The 12,778-nt window shown below is 37.0% G+C and overlaps 1 protein-coding gene across 8 annotated transcripts in view; it reads left to right on the top strand.

Annotated features, from left to right (window-relative positions):
• RAPGEF2 (Rap guanine nucleotide exchange factor 2) overlaps nucleotides 1–12,778 on the top strand; it is a 164,551-nt gene that overhangs the window by 34,459 nt on the left and 117,314 nt on the right. The window contains exon 1 of one of the 8 annotated variants that reach the window (XM_023755351.1): nucleotides 8,478–8,573. The exons of the other annotated variants lie outside the window; for them this stretch is intronic. The gene's annotated coding sequence lies outside the window, so the exon portion shown is untranslated. Of the gene's footprint in view, nucleotides 1–8,477; nucleotides 8,574–12,778 lie in introns of those variants that run through there. 8 annotated transcript variants of the gene reach the window in all.

Here is a 12,778-nt window from a genome sequence, read left to right as displayed (position 1 = left end):
TTTTTTTAAAATCTCCAGATCATTCTTCTCCTTAGTCCTAGGCTCACACTTTCTGAGCTTAGCCACACTCCTTCAGGTCTTGCATCATCCATAATTCCTACTTGTCCTACCTAAAGTTGACTCAAGTCCAGGTATTCCCATGACACATGAGGTAAAGATATATATGAAAGATTTTTAAGGACATGCTGGGAAAGAGTTCCAAGTAAGGCAAGTAAGATTATGAAACCTGTGAACTTGGTTTGACTAGAGTTGATGTATTAAAGGGAGAGTTTAGTTGCACTTGACATAAATATAGTCTGTGTTAAATTTTAGATAAGATAGGTCTCTAGTAAATTAAAGGAGTAGAGTTAAATATGTAAATGATAAAGTGAAGTATACTAAAATGTTCCTCCTTTGGGGATTAGTTGTACTTTCTGCTCCACTTTGAAACGTCTTCATCCTGGAAAGCTAACGTGATTTTTAAGCATTTTTTAAAGACCACCCCTGCCCTTTTAAATCATATTCTGATGTGATACCTGATGCACAGAGCAAAACTGTTCTCTGGAGAGGGAGTTCAATTGCTGGATCAAGTTGGGAATTTGGTTGCTATAACTACAACTTCACAGATGTGCTGTACGTATAGATGCAAGCTTTCGTAGTCCTTGGAATACTGGCTTTGGTAGTGTCTCAACAAAGTAAGTACATAGCCTTACAGAGAGGGACTCTGCTGTTTTTGTGTGTGTAGTTGATGTGGTATCTCAGGTCATCTTATGTTTGAGGTCTCCAGTAAGGGAATCTGTCATTGATGATCCTTGGTGTAAATGAGTATGTGAGTTCACCCTAGAAATCCTTATTTGCAGTGATGTTTGGATTTCTCTTGCAGAAGTAAATTTTATATTTCATAAAGGTTTTAAAGTCTGATGTGTGTGTCAGTGAAATACAGTATTGTATTTCTCAGTAAAATGTTGGAATTGCTTATCTGCTGTTAGGTGTAAAGGAATTCACAACCCTTGCTTGTGCCAGTTATTTTGGGGGTCAGGGTGGGTTGGAGGGATGTGTGAATTACTGTCTTACCTAGGAATTCAAAGTCTCTTACACATATAGCAACTAAATTTGTTTTTGTTTAAAGAAGCACACTTTCAGTACTGAGAACACTAACAAAATAACAAGAGGAAAGATATTGTTAAGAGAAAGATTTATATGTGAAGGAAATTATATGTGGTGAAATCAGAATGTCTTTATAAAACTAAAATTTCCAATTAGTCATAGTTCAGGGATCCTCTTTTTTATTTGTATCATGAATTAAAATATATATACACATATAGAAATTGTATATATTTATATATAATTAAATATATGTTAAAGCCAACAAAATTATATATTTGAATGTTAAAGAAAATAAATTTATTCTATATTATATATCTGACTATTTTTTGGATGTACTGAAAAATGTTTAATAGTACTTGAAGAGTAAAAATAGTTGAAATAAATAATGTAAAGTAATAGCTTAGACATGCATATAATTTCTTTCTTGTTAAAATTTAAATATAATGTGGGTTTTAAAACTATCTGCTTAATATTTATTACTGATTAGAATATGAACTATAAGTCTGACATATTAAAAGTTATGGGTTTCCTTAGATATTTCTGACTTTTGTCACACATTTATGGTTTCATAGGGGTTAGGTGTTTTTGCAATTAAATTTATTTTTTTATCGATGACTTACTTTATATTTAATAACTATAAACTTCCTAGTGTGTTAGTTTCATTAAGATAACTTTGTCATAGCTTGGCCTGCGTGGCTCAGTGGTTGAGTGTTGACCTATGAACCAGGAGGTCATGGTTCAATTCCTGGTCAGGGCACATGCCTGGGTTGCAGGCTCAGTCCCCAGTAAGGGGCGTGCAGGACTGGGTGAAAAAGGTGAAGAGATTGAGCAGTACAGATTGATAGTTACAGAATAATCATGGTGATATAAAGTACAGCATAGGAAATATAGTCAATATTATTGTAATAACTATGAATGGTGCCAGGTGGCTACTAGAAATATCAAGGGGATCACTTCGTAAAGTATATGACAGTTGTCTAACCACTATGCTGTACATCTGAAAATAACCCAAAATAATATTGAATGTAAAGTACAATTTTTAAAAAATTGAATTTATAAAAAGATAACTTCATTATTACTTAATTGAATATTGTTATATAAATATTAGGGCATTGGTCAAAATCTTTCAAATACTTTTCTATTTTTTTGAAATTGTTCTTTGGGTGAACACACAATATAATATACACATGATGTATTGTAGAATTGTATACCTGAAACCTATATAATTTTACTAACCAATTTCACCCAATAAATTTAATAAAAAGTAAAAAATAAAATTATGTTTTGGTTTATTAAGGTGAATTTAGAAAACCATCATTAAGTATTTATACTTAATTCAGTTTTACAAATAGGAAATATTTAAGTTGAAAGTATTTCATTTCATCAGTGTAAATCATATGTATTCCAGGATTCATATAGGTATATATATATATCTCAGAGGTCTTCTTCTGCCATGATGGATTTATGGTATGAAATAATAATTGTTATTAGGAATCTTGAGGCCATTTCAGTTTACCACTCTGTCAACTGATCTTAAATTTTAACTTACTATATAATTTAGGAAATACAGAAATAAGAGTTTCTGTGAATAGGACCTTTAGGTTTTTATAATCATTATCCCATTTAAGTGAATTTTAAAAAATCTTTACATGTAATGAATTTTGTGTATGGAATCATCATTGGGGCTAAAGATATTGCTGATTTGGTTTGCTAATATTTTGTTGAGGATTTTTGCATCTGTTCATCAGGGATATTGACCTATAATTTTCATTCTTTGTAGTGTCTTGATCTGGTTTCATAATCAAGATAATGCTGGTCTCTTAAAATGAGCTTAGGAGCCCAGCTTGTGTGGCTCAGTGGTTGAGCATTGACCAATGAACCAGGAGGTCACGGTTCAATTCCTGGTCAGGGCATATGCCCAGGTTGTGGGCTCAATCCCCAGTGTGGGATGTGCAGGAGGCAGCCGATCAATGATTCTCTCTCATCATTGATGTTTCTCTCTCTCTCCTCTCTCTTCCTCTCTGAAATCAATAAAACTATATATTTAATGAAAAAGCTTGGGAGTGTTCTTTCCTCTTGAATTTTTTGGAGTAGTTTGAGAAGGATAGATGCTAATTCTTTTGAGTGTTTGCTAAATTTACCCATGGATCCACCTGGCCCAGGACTTTTGTTTGTTGGAAGTTTTTTGATTACTACTTCAGTTTTGTTAGTTGTAATCAGTCTGTTCAGAATTTCTGTTTCTTCTTGATTCAGTTTTAGAAGATTGCATATTTCTAAGAATTAATCCATTTCTTCGAGATTTTCTAATATGTTGGCATATAGTTGTTCATATTTTCTTATAATCCTTTGTATTTCTGTCGTGTCAGTTGTTACTTTTATTTCTGATTTTATTTATTTGGGATCTCTCTCTCTTTGTTTTTTGATGAATCTGGTTAAAGGTTTATCAATCTTGTTGATCTTTGCAAAGAACCAGTTCTTGGTTTCAGTGATCTTTTGTATTGTCTTTTTAGAGTATTTCATTTATCTCCTCTCTGATCTTTATTATTTCCTTCCTTCTACTCACTTGGGCTTTGTTTGTTCTTCTTTTTCTAGTTCGTTTAGGTGAAAGGTGAGATTGTTTATTTGAGATTTTTGTTTGTTTCTTTCTTGAGGTAGGCCTGAGTGCTATGTATTTTCCTCTCAGGAGTGCTTTCACTGTGTCCCATAGATTTTGTGTTTTGTGTTTTCATTTTCATTTGTCTCAAGGTGTCTTTTGATTTTTCCCTTGATCTCATTGTTAACCCATTCATTGTTTAGTAACATGTTATTTATCCTCCATGTGTCTCTGTGTTTTTCAGTTTGCTTTTTTTCTTATAATTGATTTCTAGTTTCGTAGCACTGTGGTTGGAGAAGATGCCTGATATGATTTCAGTCTTTTTAAATTTATTGAGATTTATTTTATGTCTTAACATGTGGTCTAGTATCCTAGAAAATGTTCTATGTGCACTTGAAAAGAATTTATATTCTGGTGCTTTGGGGTGAAATGCTCTGAAAATATCAATTAAATCTATCTTGTCTAGTGTGTTAAGACTGCTGTTTCCTTGTTGCTTTTCTGTCTAGATCTATCCATTAACATCTATGGAGTATTAAAATCTCTCATTTATGTCCATCAAGATTTGCTTTATACATTTTGGTGCCTCCTAGTTTAGATTCATAATTGTTTATAAGGGTTATATACTCTTGTTTGATTCCTTTATCATTATATAATGTCCCTTGTCTCTTACCAAAGTCTGCTTTAAAGTCTGTCTTGTCTAATATACATTTTGCTACCCCAGCTTTTTCTTTTTTTCCCTCCCAGTACATCTTTATTGATTTCAGGGAGGAAGGGAGAGAGAGAGAGAGGAGAGAGAGAGAGAGAGAGAGAGAGAGAGAGAGAGAGAGAGAGAAAAGAAGAAGAAGAAGAAGAAGGAGGAGGAGGGGGAGGGGGAGGGAGGAGGGGGAGGGGGAGGGGGCGGGGAGGAAACTTCAGTGATGAGAGAGAATCATTGATCGGCTGCCTCCTGCACGATTGGGGGATCAAGCCTGCAACCCAGGTATGTGCCCTGACTGGGAATCGAATTGTGACCTCCTGGTTCACAGGTTGACACTCAACCACTGAGTCACTGCGGCTGTTCTTTTTTCTTTTTTCTTTTTTAAATTACATGAAATATCTGTTTCCATCTTCTTACTTTTAGTCTTTTGTTCTGAGATGGGTCTATTGTAGAAAGTATACATATAGGCCTTGTATTCTTATCCTTTCAGCTACCCTATGTCTTTTGATTGGAGCACTTAATCTACTTACACTGAAAGTAATTATTGATAAGTATGTATTTATTGCCATTTTATTCTTTATAACTATGTTCCTCTATTTTTTCTTTCATTTTTTTTTAAATATAGTTTTATTGATTTTGGCGAGGAAGGGAGAGGGGCAGAGTGAGAGAAACATCAATAATGAGAAAGAATCATTGATCTTCTGTCTCCTGCACACCCCACATTGGGGATCGAGCCCACAACCTGGGCACATGTCCTGACCGGGAATCGAACTGTGACCTCCTGGTTCATAGGTTGACATTCAACCACTGAGCCACACCAGCCGGGCTGCTACATCACTAATGCGATGGGTACACCACTTCCAGCCACCACCCACTTAGTGACTGCAAACCTTTGTGGTGGGGCAGGGTTTCAGGGTGCAGTTCGGTTTTGTGAGGGAAAAATGGCACCTTCCCTAGAGATAAACAGTTCATTTTCTCCCCAATTCTGTCCAAACCTCCTCAGTAGCCTTCCTAGAAAGTTTGTATCATAGGCCCAAGCTGGCCACAGCTGCTGACGATTCTGTAGGGTGCAATCTTGGCAGGGTGGGGCATTGGGAGGGTGGGGCTAGTGGATCTTCCCTTCAGGAGGCACTGGTCAGGCACTAGGCTGGGAGGGCTAGCCCTCGCCCCAGAGCAATACCACTCAGTTACTGACACCCCCTGAGTCACTTGGACCTCTACTCCATGGGCCAGGCAGCTGACTCTTCCGCAGGGCATGAGCTCAGCAGGGTGAGGCAACAGCGAGGGGGAGTTGGGCTATTGCATTCCCCCAGGCTGATGCCACAGGGAAGGGAGTGCTTGTCCCAGGAAACGTGGCTTCTGTGTGCAGTATGGGAGACTCAGCGCAGGAACTCTGGGGGCTGTCCCTTTAGTTCTCTCTCCAAGCCACACACTCCACTATCTCTCCTCACATGACTTCACTTTGCTCTGAGCGGCCCTCCCGCTGCTGGAGTCCTCTAAGAGGGCGCCTGGGTTTCTAGCAGACTCCCATCTCTCCCTAATGGACAGAATACTCGCTGATTCTCATGGCCAGATGTAATGTGGACACCTCTTTCCAGCTCTGGTGCTTTGGGCTTGAAAGCCCAGCATGTGAGTGCGGGGCCTTTTCATCTTTGCCCTGCTTACCAATCTTGATGTGGCTTCTTCTCTAAATTCTTGGTTATAAGATTTCTGTCCACCTAGTCTCCAGTTGGTTATTCAGGTTGATTGCTCTATATTTTAGTTGTAATTACCGTTTGGTCCTGGGAGGAGGTGAGTGTAACTTCCACCTACTTCTCCATCTTGGATCCCTCTCTGCCTTTTTCTTAATTAAGCCTTTTAAAAGTAAAAACTTTGCATCTTAATGAAGGTCCATTATGTTAATGTTTTCTTTTATAGTTTATACTTTTGGTGTCCTGTTTAAGAAATTTTTTCATAACCTTATGTTAAAGACTTTCTCATGTTTTTCTAGAAAATTAATAGTTTTAGCTTTTCCATTCAGATATGAGATTCATTTTGATTTAATTTCATGTATAATATAAGTTAAGGGTTAAGGTTTATGTTTTTACATACAGATATTTAGTTGTTTCAGGACCATTTATTGAAAATAATATTTATTCATTAATGTGCCTGGGTACATTTGTTAAAAATCAATTGACCATAGTTGTTTAGGTCTATTTCTGGAATCTTTCTTCTGTTCTACATTGCTCCACATGTCATACCTATACTACATTGTCTTCATTTGTGTTACTTTGTAGTAATTTTTGAAATTATGTAGTTACATCCCCATCTTTGTTCTTTACAAAAATTGTTTTAACTTTTCTATATCTTAGCCTTTAATTTTAAAATCAGCCCGTCATTACCAAATGTTGTTAGGATTTGATTGGAATTGCACTGGATTTATAGATCAATTTGGGAAGGTTTACTATTTTAACAATATTGAGCCCTCCAAACCATGAACCTGGTATATCTCATAATTTATTTGTCTTATATAATTTCCTTTTGCAAGATTAGCATTGCTTTGTAGTTGTTAGTGTACAAGTCATGCACACCCTTTATGAAATGTATTCCTAAGTATTTTATTTTTTATGATAAGTAGTAGGTTTTTATTACCTCAGTCTATAAGGTAAGATCTGAAGCAGAGGTTAAACAATATGCCAGTGTTACGTTTGGTAGAATTAGAAGGAAAAATTATCTACAAAACAATTACCTACAAAACAAAATGAAACAAGATAAGTATGGCTTGTGAGTAATGTCCATGTTTCATTCAGATGCTTTAAATAAATTGACAGTTGTTACTTGATATCTTCGTAAGAAATTATATATATATGTGAGTTTATACTTTTCCTTTCTTGGAAATGTGGTGTGTTTTTTTAACTTTTAAATTTTATTAATGCAATATTATTCAAGTAGACTGAATTATTCAGGTTCACCCTTAGAAAGACATGCCTATTATTTCAACTTCTCTTATGGTCTATGCCAAGTTTTTGGGAGGCTGGTGACTGGGTTTTGGTGCCATTCATATGACTTTAAAGAATATCAGACATGGTTGGCATTCTTGAGATCTTGTTTGATTCTTGAGATCAGTTCAGGTTCTTTCTGATTTAGGGCTAACCTCAACAATTCATTTGAATTCATCTACCATTTTTTCTCATTGACAAGTTACATAGATCTTTTTGGTCATTTTTAGATAATATTTTAGAGCTAAGCTTCTTTGTCTCTTCCACACATACGCGATGAGCTGTGCACAATGCAAAGTGAACATTTAACAAAGGCATTTTTGGAAAAGGCGTGTGTCTACATGCTGAAGGGGAAAGCTGTTATGGACCATAACTTTTATACAAACCGATCGGCTGCCATCTGCGTACAAAGCACTGTGATCAGCAGAGACCTGTTTGTGCCACTGTGTAGACTGATAGCAGCAGATCAATTTAGCTGAGCTGTTCTCTCGCAGTGTGGTCACGAGGACATAGACACCACCAAAGTGTAGTCCTCATCACACCACTGTCCTTTGCCGGTTTAAATTGTGGCAAGAGAGAAAAACTGCTTGCTCTCTTCACCCCAGCACAGCTGTGAGGTAAGATCCACCTTCTTACTCTTGAATGGAAAGACGAGAGGCAAAGCAGCTTCTTGCAACTTTTCCCATGTTGTTTTGATATAAATTTATGCTGGTCTTTTCCATGATAATCCCTCAAGCCAGGTATACAATTCAGCATTCCTTTGGTGGAGAGCAATGTGTGTAGCACAGCTTGAGTAAATTTTAATAACAAAATTGCACTGCAGAGCACATTAAGGGTTTGACCTTGAAGACTCATAGGAGAGCAGACATTGCAGATTTTCCTACTTGCCCTTGACTTACAAGAGAGTAGATAATGAATTAATAGAAATTGATAAAGAGCGTCTGTCAGGCAGCCGCTGAGGTCATGAGGCTGGTATGCGGAAACAGTGCCCATACAACATGCGTGACACATAACGGCAGCCAGGAGGGGTGGGTGGGTCATCGAAGCAGGAAATTAGCCGTCAGAAGGAATGTTGGCTCTCTGCTCAAGCTCCAGCCGCCGCGTGGACTCACTGAGAGAAAATACACAGGGAAATGGGGAGTGCTCATTGCTGCAGAGAAAAGAGCTCATGGAAGGTGGCAGTGCCATTGCTTCAAAGATACTAATGAAGACAGTGCAGGTTAGATTTTTTTTTTAAGGAATTAAAATGTTAATAGCATAAATATCAAATGTTTAGTACTTTTGTAGTTAAGTAGACAGCAGGCTACCTAGACTTGAACAGAGGGGGAAAACACAGCTATGAGGCCCTCGCTTGTAATTTTTTCCCGTGTGCTCTGTTTTTATAAGCAAAGGTTGAATGTTGAGATTCACTGAGCAGAGGGAACAAACCTCCGTTAATTTGTACAGGGTGATGATTGTTAAAATATTTCTAAATGAGCCTTGAGACAGATTTAGGGAAGCTTAATTTTGTATGCTTAGTTTTCCCCAGTAGTTACTACTGAAATAGGAGCCTGTTAAAGGCCATGCTTTATAAACAGTTTGTAATTTACACACAAACTCAAATGTGTGCTTGGTGTTGTATATGTTTTTGTTTTAAATAGCTGTTATTTCCTTTTGTTGTTGTTGAACAAATGAGTGAGGATAAAATATTAAAAAAGATTAAATGCATTTTTACACTGTCTTTCAAACCACTTTCCACTTATACTTCTATTAAAATTTATTCCGGTATATTCTACTGATTTCTGAGAATGGAATTAATGGCATCAGCAGTTTCTTGTTAGATTTTTTTTTTTCTTAAAGTTAATTGCTCCTCTGCTATCTAACGACAATGTCGTGAATATTTTTTGTAAGTCCAAAATAAATACGTAGATTTTTGGTTTAGGAGCATCGTTACAGTCATTTGATCAGATTTTAAAGGAAGAACGTAAAATTTAGTTAACTGCTTATCATTTCCTAGAAATGAAAGTAGGAACCATTTATATCTAGAGCACGACATTTTTAATCATTCTGTGCATTAGGCTTGCCTGCCAGTATAATCTCAGTATGGTTGCTGTGTGTTCCCCCACGGGGTATAGCCTGGCATGAATAAGTTTACATTCCAATACGGAGGCATTGCATTCCACGGGGCAGTTCTGACGCACAACAAGAATGTGGAGGCCCATACAAAGGGCGCGTTTAGGGACCCGATAGAAGAGGCTTCTGTGCTCAGCGACTGCCTTTCGTAGAAACTCACGTTGGTAGAAAGTGCTCTTGAATCAACTTGGGTGGGGAACATGTGGTCAGAGAAACTTAGAACAGGATGGCCTGACCAGAGCAAGAGCCTGCAACACCCTGTGTGGTGTGTCCTTACCTATGGGTATCTATGAGAACTAGGTAAGACTTTATATTATCAAACATTTGTGCTTTCTTGTTGTGTGCCTTGAACTTGAAAGAATGTTTACCGAGGCTATTCGGTTCTTTCCTCTGCACATTTTTGATATTATAAAGTCATTCATTTTTCTACCTCTGAAAATATTGAACTTACTTCAATTTTAGGAGCAATTTGTAATTCTTATTTTGTACTATACAAAAAGTTTAGCAAAAAGTTTAATGTAATGGGAATGCGAATCCGGATTGTTAAACTGTTTTTTGAGGAACAATTCCTAAATTAGGTCATGCTAAGGACATCTGAGCATTTAGGAATACTCTGCTTGTTACCCTGCAAGTGGTCTTTGCATTAATCATTTGCTGTGAGGTTGTTTTGTTTTTTTAAAAAATATCTCAGAGAACCAATAGATTGGACCAGAGTGAGTCTGCATCACTTTTGGTTGACATTTTTGGTTGTTGAATGTAAGATTATAAGGACACTCTGAAGTACATTGAGGTTAAATAGTTGCGAGGCAGGCTTCACAGTGTATTTACACAGAACAATTTAGAAGGATTTAAAATAGTCTGTAATAATTAAATGTTCATGCAGTCTAGAATCAGAAGACTGTCAGCATTCTTAAATACATATACCATACTTCTCTGTCTCTCCCTATCTTCTCTCTCTCTGATTTTATAGCCTCTTATGAAAGGCTGGTATCTAGTATAGAAAGGGCTAATAGGCTTTTATGCCAAGTCTTTCAAACCACTCTCCTAACAGGCCAAGTCTCATTAGTAACTGTTACCTATATCTTGCTTGTTTTTGAAAGACAATTATTCATATATGTGTATTTATATTTGTGTCTTGTACAATAGATAAGTATGCACTTATAGAAGGACTGAAATGACTAGAAGACTGCGATTAATTTGAAAAAATATTTTAATTCAAGGTTAAAAAAGAAGCTATGTCACTTTAAAAATTAAGGAGTTTAAACTTTAAAAATATCTTTGTTTATCTTGGTATGTGGTATTATGAGTGGCATTTCAAAGAAGCAGATGTTCTTCTGGTTGAAGTCCTGGCAGCAGCTGCCGAACAGGCTAGGCTTTTATAGATTTGGCACCCAGATCTTTGACGAGTCCAGGGTAACCCTCAGGTTCTTGGTGGTCATTTGTACTTTTGCTGCATTTGAATCGCCTTCTAAATTCCAAAAGCTGATTTCTGTTTTTCACTCAACTAGCTAGTGTACGAGCCTAGCCAACCTCTGAGAATCCACCATCCAGCAGAGCCCTGTTCCCCACTTGTCATTGGGTTGGTGCTGTTTGGGTAAATGTGGTCACTACATTTACCCACACAGCACCAATTACCAGCCCTGGAATTACTCCTCATAAGTGTGAAGCTTCAAGGACTAGAGTTGACGTTATTGAATGTAGAAAAGGGCTCTAGAAGAAAGCAAGAGAAAGGGTAAGACCAAGAGCAGACGCCTGCGCTTACAGAGTCTGGCATTGCGGGCATCTGATTTAACCTAAGGCTTTTAGGTAGGGTGGCTTAGTTTCTCCAGTTGTGAAATGAGAATTGAACCCGAGGGGCAGTTCTCATGGGAAGAATAGGAAACATATTATAATCACTGGAGGCCTTTTTCTAAGAGCAGAATGTTTCAGGACCTTTGAGTAGCACATTGGATGATGGCATACTTTGAGCTGTAAAACGGAAGGAAAAAATGCGGAAAGACATTTTACTATATAATTTTTAAAGTTTTTTCTCAATTTTGAGATTCTATAAATTCATTTTGGCTTTGTGATACAATTGTAGGAGAAAATATGACATTGTTTTTATTAAACTTACGATGCTAACTGTTCTGCCTGTTATATGAGCTTCTTATGTACTTATCTTCCACAGAATACAAACTACTTACGAATAAGGACTAGCCTAGCCAATGTGTCAGTGGTTAGCTGTGACCTAGGAATGGTTTGATTCCTGGTCAGGGCACAGGCCCGTGTTACGGACGCGATCCCCATAGGGGCCATGCAGGAGCAGCGGATCAAGGATTCTCATCATTGATGTTTCATCTCTCTCTCCCTGTTCCTTCCTCTGCAATCAATAAAAAGATATTTTTTTAAAAAAAGAATAAGGACTATATTTAGTGAGTTTCTTTTAAGCTCTGTATTGATTACAGAGTTTATATTGATTGTATAATGTGTCCAATGATTATTTGGAAGAGGACTAGGAAGCAAAATTTTCTTTCTGTTTCCTCATATATGTAGAGATAGGGTGAAGGTGAGGGTGGCCTCTAATTTATGGTCAAGGATAAAATGAGATTAATGCTGGGTAACAGAAAAATGACTGTCTTCATAACTTTGATGTAAAATATTTCAGTAATATTTGTTTAGTTTTTCTCATCTCTTCCTAGTTTTTTGAACTACAACTTCTATTACTTCATTGCTTAATTAATGTAGAAAAGAGCTTGGTCCCAGGTTTATCAATGGTATAATTCAGTCACACACTTAACTCTTCCTCTGTCCCTAAAGGTTTGCTGTTCTTTGGTTAAAGTGGAGTTTCAACTTTCTCTTATTCAAGTCCTGAAATTTTGCTAAGAAACCCAGAGCCATTAATACAAACAAAAATTCTCTTGATAAGTTGGTCTTTTAAAATTACCACCCCTGGGAGGAGATTTTAGTGTTGTTTTCTTAATCCTCACCATGGATATGTTTATTGATTTGAGAGAGAGAGAGAGAGAGAGAGAGAGAGATGCGAGAAATATCGATTGGTTGCCTCGGTTGCCTCCCGAACGCTCCCTGACCAGAGATGGAACTTGCAACCTGGGCATGGGCCCTGGCCGACCAGGAGTCGAATTCATGAGTCAACACTCATCCACCGAATCCTACTAGCCAGGCTACTGTCTTTCTTTATGAACTTGTCTATTCTAGTCTATTCTAGATATTCCATATGACTATAATCATAAAGTATTTGTCCTTTTGTGACTGGCTTATTGCAATTAGCAAAAGGCTTTCAAGGCTTATCCATATTGTAGCATGTGTCAGAAC

The sequence above is a fragment of the Myotis lucifugus genome, unplaced genomic scaffold, assembly GCF_000147115.1.
Source record: "Myotis lucifugus unplaced genomic scaffold, Myoluc2.0 scaffold_1, whole genome shotgun sequence".
Lineage (NCBI taxonomy): Eukaryota > Metazoa > Chordata > Mammalia > Chiroptera > Vespertilionidae > Myotis > Myotis lucifugus.
The sequence above is the reverse complement of the archived record's forward strand: the minus strand, read 5'-3'. Positions and strand labels throughout refer to the sequence as shown.